A 17,013-nucleotide genomic window follows, 5' to 3' on the forward strand; every position below is an offset into this window, starting at 1 on the left:
TCTTTCAACCCCTTTGTGTTGCCTCGCCCCGCTTTTGTGGCTGCGGACAGGCTCTGATACATTTTCCTGTCAAGGGAGAGCAGCATCAGCCTGTGGATCTCGCCCTCGCTACACCCGTTGATCCGCCCTACCTGCTCGACCTCCATAAAGTGAACGGAGGGGTCCCCAGCCTGTTTTAGTTTAGACAACTCTGCCACCATGGCTTGCAACTGCGGGGTGGTGAATGGGACCATGTAATCGCTCTGCAGCGGGCCCTGGTCACCGTTTGGTGTGGGTGGACAGTACGTTTGCTGCCGCAGAGGATACATTGGTCTCAGTGGTGCTTCCGGCGCAGGTGGGACTTCCCTGTACTGAACCTTATCCTGTGCTTCCTGACCCTCCTCATCCCACTCCACCTGGGCTTCCCCTGGTGCCATTAAACAGACCATGCCTCTGGCCCCAGACAAGGCTTGGGTCAATTTTTTAATACTTTCTTCATAGGGACCGTGATCAGAGTCTGCATAGCCCGTACTTCTAGCTCTCTCATGAGCTATTTTAATGTCCCTTAGCTGACCCTCCAAACCATCAGCTCTCATTGTTATTCTTGCGTTCTCCTTCTGTAGGGCCTGCTCATTTAACCTGGCCTCCGAAACCTGGCACCGCAGGTATTCCCCCATATTACAGGAGGTCTCTTCCTGCGCGCGTCTTTCCTGTCTTTTCTCGCGCAACTCCTCCACTAGTCTACTCCCGACTATCCCCCTTGCGTCTGACTTGTCTTCAGACTCCTTCAGCTTGTCTTTGAGCTTTTCAACCTGCTCCCGGAGCAGTTGAACTTGCTTTTGGAAGCAGAGGAGCCAAATCGCCTTCCTGTGCTCCTTGCTCCCTGTCCACTCTGCAGCCCTATCCTGGCGACTCTCAGAGCACAACATCTCCAGCACCCATCGCTGGGATTCATTAACCTTTGTAAACACGTAGGAGGAAATTCTGTCCTCCATTCTGGATCTCTTGCCCTCCAAACTGCCCATATCTAATCGACAACCTATCATCCTGACGCGGTCGCCAATTCTGTAACCAGTTTTTGCGGTGGCCAATTTCCTATGGGTTCTGCCGCAGTCGCCAATTCTATAACCGGTTTTTGCGGTGGTCAATTTCCTAAAGGCCCTGCCGCAATCACCAATTATTGTAAGTGGTTTTGCCTCGCCCGTGGTGAGCACAAAAACCCCCTTACTACAAGTTCTGGACGATAGGGGTTACTGAGGACAGATTGGAACATGGACAGCGTTTTCGGGCTCACCCATACAGTGTTTATTAAGGTTGACAAAACCACTCCACTCGCATACAGTACAAGCGGTGTGAACACAACAGTGCAGTTTAAAACAGTACAACCCTGACTTGTCCAAAAATCCCCTGCCGTGCTAACCTTTCACAGCTTAAAATCATCCTCCCATGAACTAAACTATCACAGGACCCTTCCAACGCTAAACCCCCTCTGGTTTGGTAGGAACATACAGGTACCCCCTCACACTGCTAAGTGATCTTGTGGGTGTGTAGGCTTGGCAATGCTCACCTAGCTTGCCCTTGATCTTGCTTGTAGCTTCCGCCCATTCATCTCTGCTATCTGGTTCCGTACCAGCCTTGCGGCATGTGAGTCCCAGTCTGAGTCGAAGTCCGTCTCAGTTGGAAGAGCAAGGCTCAGCTCCTCTTGACACTCCATTGTGTGGAGTGCAGGAGAGAGAGAGAGATCTATCCAAACTGCTCTCTGATATACCCCTCCAATACACAGACCGCTGTGGGCACATGGACTCATGGAAATGGTTTCCAGGCCTTCTCCCAGGTTTGGATGTTTTAGATCTCATGTTGATCTCCCAGCTGATTAACTTAACGAGCTCATCTTCTCCAGAAACAATGAGTCGCCAGCCTCGTTAGTCATGACTTGGGAGTGGGCCTCTCAGGCCATTGTTCCCAAAGACAGTCCGTTACTATACGAATGCAACCTGGTTACGTCAGCCACCTTCAGCTTGAGTGTTTTCCACTGCTTCTCCCCAAACAGACTGTCCAGTTTTTAATAAGGGTATATGTTCATAATCTAAAAATCCACGAAGTCTGCACCGACTGCTACAATTCTCTTGAATTCAGAAGAATGAGAGGGGATCTCATTGAAGCATACAAAATTATTACAGGGCTTGATAGGGTGGATGCTGGGAGAATGTTTCCCTTGGCTGGGGAGTCTAGAACCAGGGGCCACAGTGTCAGGATAAAGGGTAGGCCATTCAGGACTGAGATGAGAAGAAATTTCTTCACACAGAGGGTGGTGAATCTTTGGAATTCTCTACCCCAGAGGGCTGTGGAGGCTCAGTCATTGGGTCTATTCAAAACAGAATTTAACAGATTTCTGACTAGTAAGGGCATCAAGGGATATGGCGATAAGGCCGGTGAATGGAGTTGAGGCAGATGATCAGCCATGATCTCATTGAATGGCGGAGCATGCTCGAAGGGCCGAATGGCCTACTCCTGCTAATATTTCTTATGTTCTTATGTTCTTAAATACAGCCAGTTTTCTGCCAAGTCACTGGCATCAACTGTGAGTGAACTACTACAAGGCTTCAGCAGAAGAACAGATTGGGGAGGGAGGAAAGAACATGTCAAAAGGGAGCTGATTCAATACAACCTTTAGCCCATCTTCAATGGAGAGGACAATTGGGCGGAGTGCCAATGCGCTGTGGTCTGTTTAGTGCTGCCGCCCAAGACGTCCTGAGGTCGTGGAAGGTGCTTTATGAAAGGTTAATGAGCAGACTATTCAAGTATAGACAACACAACAGATGAGCCAAAAATTTGGTCCTGTTTTCATTAAATAGAGTCATACGGGGTGACTTGATAGAGGAATTTAACATTATGAAAGGATGGGACAGAGTAGATTGAAACTGACTGTATCTAGAGGTTGAGGGATGTAGAACAAGGGGACATAGACCTAATGTTAAATGTAAGAGATTTAGGACAGGGAGCAGGGGAAGCTTTTTTACACAGAGGGTTGTGAGGCTGCAGAACACACTACCAGGATAGGTTAGATCAGTGATTGAAGGAAAGGGGAATAAAAGGATGTGGTAATTGGGTGGAGAGATGGGATTAGGACAGTTACTCATGTGAGGGATGAAACACCAACATGGACCTGTTGGGCTGAATGACCTGTTTCTGTTTTGTAATTTCTGCATGATTCGATGTAAATCCTGTAAGTTCGCAGATGACACGAAAATTGGTGGGGCGGTAAATAGCGAGGAGGGTAGCCTCAGTCTGCAGGACGATATAGATGGGTTGGTCAGATGGGCGGAACAGTGGCAAATGGAATTTAACCCTGAAAAGTGTGAGGTGATGCATTTTGGAGGGACTAACAAGGCAAGGAAATACACAATGAATGGTAGGACCCTAGGAAAGGCAGAGGATCAGAGGGACCTTGGTGTGCATGTACATATATCCCTGAAGGCAGCAGAACAGGTGGATAAGGTGGTTAAAAAGGCATATGGGATACTTGCCTTCATTAGCTGAGGCATAGATTATAAGAGCAGGGAGGTTATGATCAGCTATGATCTCAGACGAAGATCAGCCATGATCTCATTGAATGGCGGAGCAGGCTCGAAGGGCCGAATGGCCTACTCCTGTTCCTATCTCTATGTTTCTATGTTTCTATGATGGAGCTGTACAAAACGCTGGTTAGGCCACAGCTGGAATATTGTGTGCAGTTCTCGTCGCCACACTATAGGAAGGATGTGATTGCTTTGGAGAGGGTGCAGAGGAGATTCACCAGGATGTTACCTGGGCTGGAGCACTTCAGCTATGAAGAAAGACTGGACAGGCTGGGGTTGTTTTCCTTGGAGCAGAGAAGGCTGAGGGGGGACCTGATTGAGGTGTACAAAATTATGAGGGGCATAGATAGGGTAGATAGAAAGGAACCTTTTCCCTTAGTAGAGGGGTCAATAACAAGGGGGCATAGATTCAAGGTAAGGGGCAGGAGGTTTAGAGGGGATTTGAGAAAGAACTTTTTCACCCAGAGGGTGGTTGGAATCTGGAACTCACTGCCTGAAAGGGTGGTAGAGGCAGAAACCCTCACAACATTCAAGAAGCATTTGGATGAGCACTTGAAATGCCATAGCATACAAGGCTACGGACCAAATGCTGGAAAATGGGATTAGAATAGACAGGGATTGATGGCCGGCGCGGACATGATGGGCCGAAGGGCCTCTTTCTGTGCTGTATAACTCTATGACTCTATGACTCTATGACCTAGGCCTAGAGTTCCTGCTGATTATTGTCTAATTTTACATAGAATTATATAGAAAGTACAGCACAGAAACAGGCCATTACTCTTAACTGGTCGATTCTGTTGTTTAAGGAGATCAGAATTTTTCGGCTGGTATTGTGCAGAGCGGGTGGTAAATGGGGCGGGGATCTGTTACGTTGCAGGTTTTCAGATCCCAATTATCCACCACCATCCCCTGTCGACGTCTAATGTGCCGAACCCTTGGTGATGTCATTTGTCAAGTCTCGGTCCTTACTACCTCTTCAGCACTCAGAAGCAATTGGTCTCACATAAAGCAGCATCCAGGATTCCTCGGCACAGTTACATTTAGAGAGCTAAACGCACATTTCAAAGCCTTACAGGAGTTTGGGGGAGGGTGGGCTTTGCACCTTCCAACTACTTTACCATCTGCCTGCCCACTATTTGCCCATGTCCAGTCAATTATCCCTCTCCCCCTTCAGACAAGGCAGAATGAGTTTCTGATCAGCGGTTTGACTCTACCTCTGCTTCCTGGGTGAAGAGGAGCAACAGAGGGAGTCCAGGCTGGACAGGCTGTGCCACTAAATTCAACACCTGTGGATACAGGCAGAGGTTCTCATCCCTGCACTGTCCGAGTTGTCGTCTTTCGGATGAGATGTTAAAGCGAGGCCCTGATTGCCCTCTCAGGTGGACGTAAAAGACCCCATGGCACTATTTCGAAGAAGAGCAGGTTCAGGCCAAAACTGAAGCCTGCATCCCAGAATTTTTTTTTCAAAATGGCTCCCATACAAAAGGAGTCATGGGTGGCTTTTACCTTTCTCAGGGGGTTCAGCTCCTGTTCCCAACTGGCCACTTGTGCCACACTAAATATCTTCTTCTGAAGGTGTGTGACCCCCCACCTCCCCAGTGCTAAAGACAGGCTGTTTGTGGCCGACCCCCCCATGAACTTTGACACTTATGCCAGGTTGCATCTACCTGTACATTTTGGGTCCAAGGATCCTTTTGTCTTAACTAATTCTTGATCAACAGAACATTATCCCTTTTCTCATACATCCTATAGCCACACTGCCATTTTAAACTTAATTATAATACAAAGCTACCAAGACAAAAATAAGGCAACTGACATATCATAGTTTTGAACCCTTGTTTGGTAGAGAACAGGTGCTATCAGCAATGGTGAGCATCACCATTCACCTACAATCTGTGATTACATTGGCACTACCCTGCTGACCACGCCAAGGACACGACCAGAAAATGGGGTTCCATCAGTTGAAGGTTTGGATCTTCGCCAGCAACTCTTTGCCTCTTTGCAATCCAATTGCTGAATTGTAAAGATAAAAGCAAAGCCTCAGTCATCAACAAACTAAGGTAGCAGCAGAGGAACAGCAGGTCAGTCTTCAAGGTGAGAGTAATAGAGAAAGAGCAGGATATCGTCAGTTCGTTGGATGTACAATATGGCGGGTCAGACTTTGAGAATGTGTGTAGTTCCCTCTTGAGGTGCAGGCAATGCTGGACCCCATTGAATGACTATGTGACTCCTTCCTCCAGTGGTAATGCTGCCACAAGGGAATCACACTGCCCAGCCAACCATACATGGCCTGCTGAGGAAGTCAACAATCGTATCACATTGTGGCTCTCACTCCAACTGTTGATGTATTGGAAACAATCCTCATTGGCAGAGGATCATTGCAGTCTGGGTTCCAGGAGGCAAGTCTCATTGGCGTGTATGTCTTCTGTTGGCAAAATGTGTGTCTGTAATGATAAAGTTTAATTATTTGGACCTCTTTTATCCTCTTAGCTTTCCTCCCTCTACTGTGCCTTCCTTTAGCCGAGATGGCGACAGTCTCCATGAAATGGACTTCTTCTCAGCTTTTACCCATGCTACTCTGTGTTGACCAAGATGAAATGTATCAATTGCCATTCACCAAATGGTGGCAAGTGGCCATAAACATTACCAACTGCCAGAAAATATCTTGCAGGTTTTTTCCCATCATATTCTGCACCGCACTAACTGTCCGCATTCGCACAGATCAACAACACAAATTAAATCTTAGCCACGGTTTCATTTATTGGTTTTTTTAATATTCAATCTCTGATATTACAATTACAATTTAAATCTCTGTTTGGAAAATCAGTGTCTGCAGCCATTATGTTTTATGTTTAGCCCATTTTAACCTATTTTTATATCCTTTAGCCTTCCTCCCTCTTGCGTTTCCCTTCACCGAGATGGTGACAGTCTCTGGAAAATGGGCCTTCCCGGGTATTGTCCAAACTGCTCTGTGTTGGCCAACGAGGGACTCAGAAGGTTTGATGAAGAGCTGGTGCAGCTGACAAGCTACAGGGCAGGGAGACTCCCAGTGACAGAGGCTGAGATCCGAGTGAACGCTCTGGATGGGAGTCCAGTCGTCTGTCAGCAAAGCTTCAGAACAACAGAATCAAGCTGATGATCTATTTGAAGGACCTGCAGTGGTCGTTGGCCCTTTCTCAGCTGTCACAGATGTTTAGCCTTTCACCCGATGGGGGAACTTTTTGTGAAGAGGCGGAAAGTAAAAGATAGGTTGGAAGAGTGGTTTTATTACTCACTCTGTGGGCTGGATTGAATTTTTTTTTACGCCGTCATTACCATAAAAAGAATATAAGTCACATGCTCAGAGTGCACTGAAGCTTATGGCACCTCCAGCTATAATGTTTTGCATGCATTGCTGTTAAAAGACCCGAAACACATGATGATCACAATAAAACACATTCCTAATGGGCCAGAAATTCGGGTCCCCACGGGTGAGTACGCACTGGGTCCTCACACGTAGGCATGCGCGGGAAACCGGAATGTCTGTTCCCTTAAAGGAAGGGGTTCACAGGTCGAACGAGTATGCCAGAGAGGCAGCGTGTACACCTGGAACTTACGTTTTTTTTGCAGGTTTCTTCGGGAGGGTAAGTCTCCAGCAGCAACGCTTTTAAAAAGCAGTCGCAAGGCCTGCTTTTAACAAGGTAAGTGGTGAATTAAGTCAAATTAAAACATTTTTTCCACAGGTTTATTATTTTTAAATACTTTAAAAAAGGTACGTTTATTTTTTGCCCCGTTAGAAACTGTAATTAATTTTTTCAAAAATTTAAATTATTGTTTAAAATAGTTATTTTATGTAATTTATAGTTATTTTAAAAATGTGATTAAAAAAAAATGTATTTGTAGTTTTAGTTATGTTTTGGGGCTGATCTCTAATTCATGGATTTGACAGCTCTTCCTTTCAAATCTATGAATAGAGATTCCCTGCTACGATTGGCTCACCATGGCCCACGTGATCCCAGGGGACGCTTCGAACTAACTGCGCCCCTGGGATGCGCAAGCACTGTGTGCCGGCAGTTGGAGCAGGCCCAGGATTGGAATCCCACGCGGGCCCACAGCACAACGGCCGGCACGTTTGTAAGTGCAGGTTGGAGGCTTGCACCCGCGGGAAGCCTCCGACCCAAATTTCTGGGCCATTGTTCATATATATTTGGAGATCAGTGTCTGTCTATCTACCCAATTTACTAGATTACCTAAGAACTTCCTGGGGGTGATTTTAAACCTACCCACTTGGCAGAAACTGGGCTAAGCTGCTCACCCAAAGTGGGCGGGGTCCTCACTGACACACGTCTGATGATGTCGTCGGGCTCCGGCTGCGATGTCAACTCCGGTCTGAGAGGTGGAAGCCGCTGCAGCTTTTCCAACAGGCCGAAGCAGCTCTGAACAGAACCAGGATGTCAAAGGGTAAGTGATTTACTTTCCTTTGTGCAGGAAATCCCCGCCTGGCCCCAAAATGAAAGCTTAGGCCTCCCCTGCCCCGGACTCCCCCCGTCTTCACTTCCACCCCCTGGGATCCTCCCAGAACCTCCTACAAAGCACCTACCTGAATGCCGTACGGGCGGGAAGTGGACTGAAGGCACGATAATGAGGTTCAGGATTGAAATACCCTCGGGCCCGATATCTGCAGCAACGGGTGAGTTTCCCACTCCCCTCACCACTCACCCACCCAAAACCCATCTGGAGTTAAAATCGGGCCCATGTAATTTTTAGTATTGGGCCAGAAATTAGGATCGGGGGCTTGCCGCGCGTGCAAGCCCCCGATGTGCACTCACCCAGCGCGCCGACATCTGAAGCCTGGGCCTGCTTGGAATTCCTGTCACTGGCCCGGTTCAGATGTCGGCGCGATGTGCTTGCCTGATCCAGCGGCGTAGTTAGTGCGATGTGCCGGCTGGGATCAGGTGAGCACTGTGCAGCCAATCAGGGGAGGGGAAACTTCATTCATGAGTTTGATAGTAAGAACTGTCAAACTCATGAAAAGTACGGGCGCCCAAAAGAATAGTTTAACTTTAAATAACATTTTTAAAAACATCCCAATAATTAAATAAACTATAAATAACTTTAAAAAACTATTTTAAACAATTAATCAAATTTTTGAAAAAAATAATTTTTTAAGAAATCGGGTCTAAAAATAAACTTACCTTACTGTAAAGTCCTTAAAAATAATAAAGCTGTGGAAAAAATGATATAATTTTAAATAATAGACCACTTACCTTCAAGAATCAAGTCCTTACGCCTCCTTTTTATATGTCTAAAAAGTTCAGGCCCTTGCACACGGGCAAACCTGTCAAAAAGAAGGAAGTTCAATGCGTGCGCGCAGAGTCCTGCGCGCACGCGTTGGACCTCTGAACCCCTTGGTGGAAATGCCGGTTTCACGCGCATGCGCTGTGCATGCTGAAATCCGGCACTTCCTCCGGGCACACGCGTGAGTACCCCGTCCGTACTCACGCGTTGTGCCCGGAATTACTGGGCCAATATTCTTGAATGAAGCACAGGGATTTAGAATAACTACAATAAGATTATCGTTTGAAAATTATACACACGAGTAAAATGCTCATTCGAAAGAAGGTGCCAGCAGAATATAATAAGTGAAGCGAGTACCCGACCAAACCTGCTCATAGATCAAAGAGTATTAATGCATCCTTCAAATGTTCAGTTTTAGCTGGGAAAGTCAACATTGCCTAGACAGAAAGGCGTAATTCACAAAGAGCACTTAGATATTCTTCATTGTCACGATCAAACTCCAAGGCCTTTTCAAAGCACTCAATAGCTTCACACTTCTCCCCATCCAGCTGGTGCACTAACCCAAGAACACCAAAGGCCTCACTGTCTCTTGAATTTGTGAAAAGTCGTCTTTCCGTTATCATCTCCAAGTTTTCGCGACACCTTTTCCGTTCTGTTGAGTCATATTTGACTTCCAGTCCTTTCAGAAAATGGGTGATGGCCTTTGATTCAGATCTTTTCTGATTCAGTTCAAATAAGCCAGCCTGTAAACAAATTGCGTGCTTATTCTCTGGACGAATATCTTCTAATTTCAGTAGATTTCTGTAGATCTCCTCTGCTTTGGGATATTCACTGTTTAAAAAACAGATTACTGCAAAATCCAGTTGTGCCCGAATCGATGTCAATGGTCGGTGCTCAAATGCCTTTTCAAAATGGTACTTGCATACCTTGATCATCTTAGCTTTCTGCTGAAAAGCAGGATTGCGAGGGTTTTTGCTGCCTGGATATTTAATCAGTTGAAATAGTTTGTTTCTGTAACACAGACCTATTTGGTGGTGTAAGAAGGTAGAGTTTGGGGTAATTTCTAATGCTTTCTTCAACAGCTCCACAGCTTTTTCCACATCTCCTTCTCTTCTCAAAAACTTTGCTGCATAACGAGTTACATATGGAAGATCAGGGGACTTCTGCAATGCTTGTTTAACTAATGTGAGAGCTTCCTCCTTTTGATTGAACTCTTGTAGTTTTAGAGCCAACAGCACCATGGCTACAGAGTCATCTGGATCAAGCTCCAGCACACGTCGCAACTGCTTCACTGATTGACTGGGTTCACGGCTCTCTGGGGTACCAGAAATCCCTTCCAGACGAAACAGAGCAGTCGCATAACCAACATTCCATTCAGTGTCATCAGGATCTTCCTTCAGAGCTTTCTTAAAACAATCCTTTGCCTCTTCATAGTATTGACTAGCAGAACTCAACAGTGACCAACCCTTCTCCCCGTATACTTCAGGTATCAGTGCTGTATACCGAGAGCCATTAGTAAATCGTTTACAGATCATCTCCAGCTTGTCGAGGTAGGACTGGGCCTCTGTCAGTTGTCCCATGTGATAATATACCCAGGCATAGTTTCCATAGGTGATGATGATTCTTCTTTCAAATTCATGTTCGTGATTCTCCCTCAGAATCTTTTCAGCTTCCTTTAAATTTTGAATTGCCTCTTCACAGTTGCCCTGCAGACAGTTTACAAAAGCGAGATGGTTGTAAGACATGGCTTGATATTTCACAACAGCCTGTATTGAATCTTGCAATCTTTGCTTCATATTGTCCAAGTCAATGATTTCTTTCTGTGGGCCCCACGTGAAGTGACATTGAAGCTGATCGAGCTTCTCTTTCAACAAATCCTCCTGTGCGTTGCTGCAAGAGAACAAAATTCATCAAAATTCATCTCAGGCTAGCTGAGACTTGCCCTCCCCTCCATCCGGATTCTTTAACTAAGGCCTTCTCCCGACTCCTGGACCCATTGACCATGAAAACTCTGTTCACACAATGATGACCTCTGCAAAAACCACTGCAAAAGCAAGGGTGTGGCTGCTGAATCTTGGCTGTACTTTATAAAATCACAGAGGAACCCTGGTTCCTAATGGTTCAAGGTTGACCCGTATTGGGGACAGTGAGAGTAACTTTATTCAGCACAAGCACAATTTAATATATTACAGTATTCGAGCAGCAGTTTAAAGAAAATAATTGAGACTTATATTACCCCGTTATCCTCTGGGTAGAAGCTGCACCGTGAGTAAGCTGCACCCTGTGTCTCTTGTCTCTCATCTCTCTTAATCTCCTGGCTGTCTCCCTGATTCTTCCTGAAATCTTCTACTCTTTCTGAAATCTTCTACCCATTGTGGCTGTTATGATTCACTTATTATACCCTTACTCTCTTTCAAAACCTAAGAAGTCCTCCTGAACCAATCACTGGCTGACACCCAAAACCCAAAATCCAATCATAAAGATGCCACGTCCGCAGCACCTTTGTCTATGCAGGTTCTGGTCTTATGACACCCTTACATCATCTGTTTTTGACCATCAAGACTTATATCTGGGGTGGTTATAGCAACACAAAAGGAAATGTCTCCATATTATAGAGATATGGCATTCTTCCTGTTCCTGTGTTTTTAATTAACTGCAGACATCATAACATTTCAACATAGTTGTAGTGTCCGCGTATCAATAACACACGGACTGCAGGAGAACGGTAATAACAGGTGTTTACTGAACAGAGGGTATGCTGGAACTGAAAGTACAGATGCCTGCTACGGCTTTATATACAGGTGTGGTTGTTGTGTATGTACCTTTGAGAGAGAACTGTTTTACAGCTCCTGTATACTGTAGTACCGGCAGTGACCACACCTGTCTATAAAGCCGGAGCAGGCTTCTGTACTTCAGTCTTGAGACTACTCTACTCCAGTAAATACCTATTGATTGTTAAGTTACAGCATCCGTGTAGTTCTTGGGGAAACATCCTATTTAAAGAATCACGGATCTAACAGTGGCGACGAGTGTCGATTCGAATCTACCTGCAACTCTGCATTTCCCTTCGAGGATTCGCTCCGGGAGGGCAGTGGAAGAAAGTCGAGGCCAGAAACACGGGCGTCAACCACGAGCAACCACCCAGTCGTCCGGCAGAGAGTGAACATCGCAGGGGAGGCTGTGGAGAGCCGGGCTTGGTTCCCCAGCCACGACGATCAGCAACAGACTGACGACAGGTACAGTGCAGACCCTTCCCAGACAACGGCGGCTGGAGCCGACCGACGGCAGAGAAAAAGCCGAGCAGCGTTGACGGGGTAAGATAGAGGGTGAAGCGCACAGGGCGCAGCCGGGGTTTGAAAACCGAGCGGCGTCGAGGAAAAACAAAATGGAGAGAGAGAGGGTAAAGCAGCAGCCGGGTTCAGGACTGAGTGGCGGAAATGGGAAAGGCGCACAGAAAAAAAAATGCGCAGAGCACAGCCAGGGCTCAAGGGCTGAACAGTGTCCGCGGGGAGAAGAAGGGAGAGCGCGGGAGATGCCAATGAGCCGCAGAGAAGAAGGAAGAGCGCGGGAGACGCCATTTTTAGAAGCTGCAGCGGAGAAGAAGGGCGAGCGCGGGAAGAAAGGAAAGTGCGGGAGACGCCACTTTGTGCCAGCGGAGAAGAAGGGAAGCGCTGGAGATGTCATTTTTGACAGTTAAATCACACCCAGGGATGCCGAAGAGTGGCAGTATCTCTACGTTCGACAATGAAGTCGAAGATTGGGCGACATATGTGGAACGTATTGAGGTGTACTGCAGGGCGAATTAAGTGCCAGATGCTAGGAAAGCACTGGTTTTGTTAAATTCCATGGGTGCAAAAACTTATGGGTTACTGCAAAAACTAATAACCCCAGAGAAGCCTGTGAATAAGAATTTCGAAAGCATAGTAGAAATCCTACAGGACCACTTAAACCCCACACTGCTGTTGATAGCAGAATGATTTATGTTCCATAAAGGGAACCAACACAAAGACGAAAGCAATGCTGAGTACTTAACGGAACTGCGCAAGCTATCATAACACTGCCAGTTTGGAGTGGGACTAGCAGATACGTTAAGGGACAAGTTTGTGTGTGGGCTTCACAGTGAAGGAACCCAGAAACGGCTTCTATCAGAAAAGGATCTTACGCTGGACAAGGCTTTCAGTATGGCAGTATCACACGAAGCAGCCACAAGGGGCGCTGCAGAGATACAACGGAGACCACAAGAATATGGCACCAATGGAATGTCCTATGGAACAGGGAAGTGTTATCGCTGCGGCAGAACAACACACAACCAGAAGGATTGTTGGTTCAAGGACCAAGTGTGTAGACAGTGTGGAAAAGCAGGACACATAGCAAGAGTCTGCAGGTCTGGGAAGAAAACCAACAGCAAGAAATCTCCACAGGAGAAGTACAAAAAGGTACACAAGGTGATGGACAGTAGTTCAGACGAACAGAAAAGTGACACAGACTCCGGAAGCAAGTAGCTGGGTTGTCTGAAACTACATAAGGTAACCAAAATGGAGGATCACCAGACTATCTGGGTTACACTCAAGATAGACGGAGTCCAAGTGAAAATGGAATTGGACACAGGAACAGCCTTAACAGTCATAAACCAAAGGGACTACAAGCGGCTATTTTCACATATACCCTTGAAAGCTACAGAGATTGTCTTGAAGACGTACACGGGGCAAAAAGTCTACCCCAAAGGAAAAATAAGGGTGAAAGTGATATACAAAGGCCAGGAAATACCTAAAATGGACTTATATGTATTGCCAGATGGAGGACCACCACTGCTAGGACGTGACTGGATCCGGAAGATACAATTAGATTGGCATTCCATACAGGCACTGAAGGTTGAGGCCAAAAAGGATGACGACGTCACACCTGGACGACTGTCAAAAATGCTAACTGACGCAAAAGAAGTGTTCCAGGAGGGACTCGGAACACTAAAAGGCATAACAGCAATGATTAAAATAGAGGAAAATGCAAGCCCAAAGTTTCTTAAGGCCAGACCAGTGCCTTATGCGATCAGACCAGCCGTCGAAGCAGAGCTGGAAGGGTTGGAACGTTCAGGAGTACTGTCCAAAGTAGACTGGAGCGAGTGGGCTACACCCATCATTCCTGAAATGAAGAGGTCGTTCCTCGGGCTGGTAAACTACTACCATAAGTTCTTACCAAATTTGTTCACGGTATTACACCCACTGAACACCCAACTGCAAACAGGGGTGCCATGGATGTGGAATGACGAACGAAGACGAGCTTTCCAGAAGTGTAAAGAATTGATCACATCAAAAGAGGTGTTGGCCCATTTCAACCCAGCACTACCAATTCGTTTGGCATGTGATGCATCACCCTATGGTATTGGAGCGGTGCTATCGCACAAATTCCCAGATGGGTTGGAGAGGCCAGTAGCCTTTGCGTCTCGTTCACTAACCTCAGCCGAGCGCAACTACGCCCAGATTGACAGGGAGGCCCTCAGCCTAGTATGGGGAGTAAAAAAATTCAACCACTATCTGCATGGGCAGAAGTTCACCTTGCTGACTGGCCACCAACCACTTGTCTCCATCTTTAATCCTAAGAAGGGCGTTCCAGTGATTACTGCACAACGGTTACAAAGATGGTCCCTGTTTCTAGGAGCAAATCAATATGAAATAGAATATAAAGTCACAAAACAGCATGGAAACGCTGATGGGCTATCACGCCTGCCACTGCCTACTGTGGAGGAAGCACCAGCAGTGGACCCTATCGAGATATTTTATTTGTCAATAATTGAACGATTGCCAGTAACGAACGCGGATATAGAGAAGGAGACCCGCAATGATCCGACACTGTCTCAGGTATATGATTTGACGGTGAGGGGATGGCCAACACATGGCGACTCACTGTTGCCAGCATTCTCATCCAGAAGAGAACAGCTGTCAGTATGCCAGGGGACAGTGATGTGTGGATCCCGAGTGGTGATTCCACCCAAGTTAAGGGAGAGAGTTCTAAATGAGCTTCATGAAGGTCATCTGGGAGGGGTGAAAATGAAAAGCCTTGCTAGGGCTTATGTGTGGTGGCCGGGGATCGATCAACAAATCGAGGACCTAATAAAGAGCTGCTCAGGATGCCAGAAGGTCCAAAATGCACCACCACATGCCCCTCTACACCCATGGGAGTGGCCCTCCTCTCCATGGCAAAGGGTGCATATTGATTTTGCTGGTCCATTCACGGACTCAATGTTCTTAATAGCAGTGGATGCTCACTCGAAATGGCCTGAGGTGATAAAAATGTCCTCAACCGCTACAGAGAAAACGATTGCAGTCCTACGGACCATATTTGCCAGGAATGACTTGCCAGAGCAGATTTGCTCTGATAATGGACCACAGTTTGTTTCCGAAGAGTTTCGAAAATTTATGAGAAGGAATGGGGTAAGGCATTACACATCCGCCCCATATCATCCAGCCACAAATGGATTGGCTGAAAGGTTCGTACAAACCTTTAAAAAGGTGATAAAGGCCATGTGCGACGATGAAATTCCACTACAGCATAAGGTGGACAATTTCCTATTAGCCTACAGAAATGCGCCACATGCAGTTACCAACCAGACCCCGGCCATGATGTTCTTTAACCGAAGGTTGAGATCTCGTCTGGATTTGCTCAGACCCAATGTGCGAAGAAATGTTGAGGATAAACAATTCCAGCACATCAATGAGAAGCTGACAAGGAGTTTCAATGTAGGACAACCAGTCTTGGCCCGTGACTACCGAACAGAGAAATGGCAACCCGGAACGATATGCACAAGGCAGGGGCCATTAATGTACACAGTGGATGTTGGGGAGAACATTGTGAGACGCCACGTCGATCAGATCTTAGCGTCACAGGAATGAGTCAACCCCATGTCTCGAGTACCTGGGGATGAACCCGACATATCGGTAGCATCTACCTCCGAACCAGTAGCAGTGGAAACCGATGAACTAACCGACGAAAAGGGGCAGAATCGCCTCCGCACCAAGAACAAGAACCTCAGGAAAGGCGCTATCCCGAAAGGATCAGGAAGCCGCCCCAAAGACTGAATCTATAAATGGACTATTTTCAGTTAATGCTCCATGTTAAAAATGTTAATTGTTAAATGAATGTTATGGTACTGTTAATCTAAAAGGGGAGGAATTGTTGTGTATGTACCTTTAAGAGAGAACTGTTTTACAGCTCCTGTATACTATAGTACCGGCAGTGACCACACCTGTATATAAAGCCGGAGCAGGCTTCTGTACTTCAGTCTTGAGACTACTCTACTCCAGTAAATACCTGTCGATTGTTAAGTTACAGCATCCGTGTAGTTCTTGGGGAAACATCCTATTTAAAGAATCACGGAGCTAACAGTGGTCACTGCCGGTACTACAGTATAAAAGCAGTTCTCTCTTAAAGGTACATACACAACAATTCCTCCCCTTTTAGATAAAAAGTACATAACATTCATTTAACAATTAAATAATAACTAATTACAATTACAATTTTCTCTGTACTATATACATTAGCTGAAGTAATCATTTATAAATTCAGTCTTTGAGGAGGCTTCCTGATCCTGTCTGGATAGCGCCTTTCTCAAGTATCCTGTTCTTGCGGTGGAGCCGATTCTGGCTCATTGTCATTGGTTGGTTCGTCAGCTTCCAATACCACTGATTCAGAGGTAGACGCAATCTGTACTTCGGGTTCATCACCAGGTGCGCATGCTCGTGGTATGGGTTTGACTTGTTCCTGTGACTGTAGAATCTGGTCAGCATGGCGTCTCACGATGCTCTCTCCAACGTCCACTGTGTACATTAGTGGTCCCTGCTGTGTGCATATCGTTCCTGGCTGCCATTTTTCTGTTCGGTAGTCGCGGGCCAAGACTGGTTGCCCTATCTTGAAGCTCCTGGTTGGCGTCTCATTGATGTGCTGGAATTGCTTATCCTCAACATCTCGTCTTATGTTTGGTTTGAGCAAATCCAGGCGACATTTTAACCTTTGGTTAAAGAACATTATGGCTGGAGCTTGGTTGGTGACTGCATGTGTCGCATTCCGGTAAGCAAACAAGAAATTATCCACCTTGTGTTGTAGTGGTATGTTGTCGTTATACATCGCCTTTATTGCTTTTTTAAAGGTCTGAACAAACCTCTCAGCCAATCCATTTGTGGCTGGA

General features: G+C 46.3%; 1 pseudogene; it reads right to left on the reverse strand.

Moving 5' to 3' along the window:
- Window positions 1-1,257: 1,257 nt before the first annotated feature.
- Window positions 1,258-11,045, reverse strand: LOC147113604 (interferon-induced protein with tetratricopeptide repeats 5 pseudogene; annotated as a pseudogene).
- Window positions 11,046-17,013: the final 5,968 nt, after the last annotated feature.

This window comes from Somniosus microcephalus, chromosome 8 (genome assembly GCF_052327205.1).
Source record: "Somniosus microcephalus isolate GS21.2 chromosome 8, FLI_Smic_1.0, whole genome shotgun sequence".
Lineage (NCBI taxonomy): Eukaryota > Metazoa > Chordata > Chondrichthyes > Squaliformes > Somniosidae > Somniosus > Somniosus microcephalus.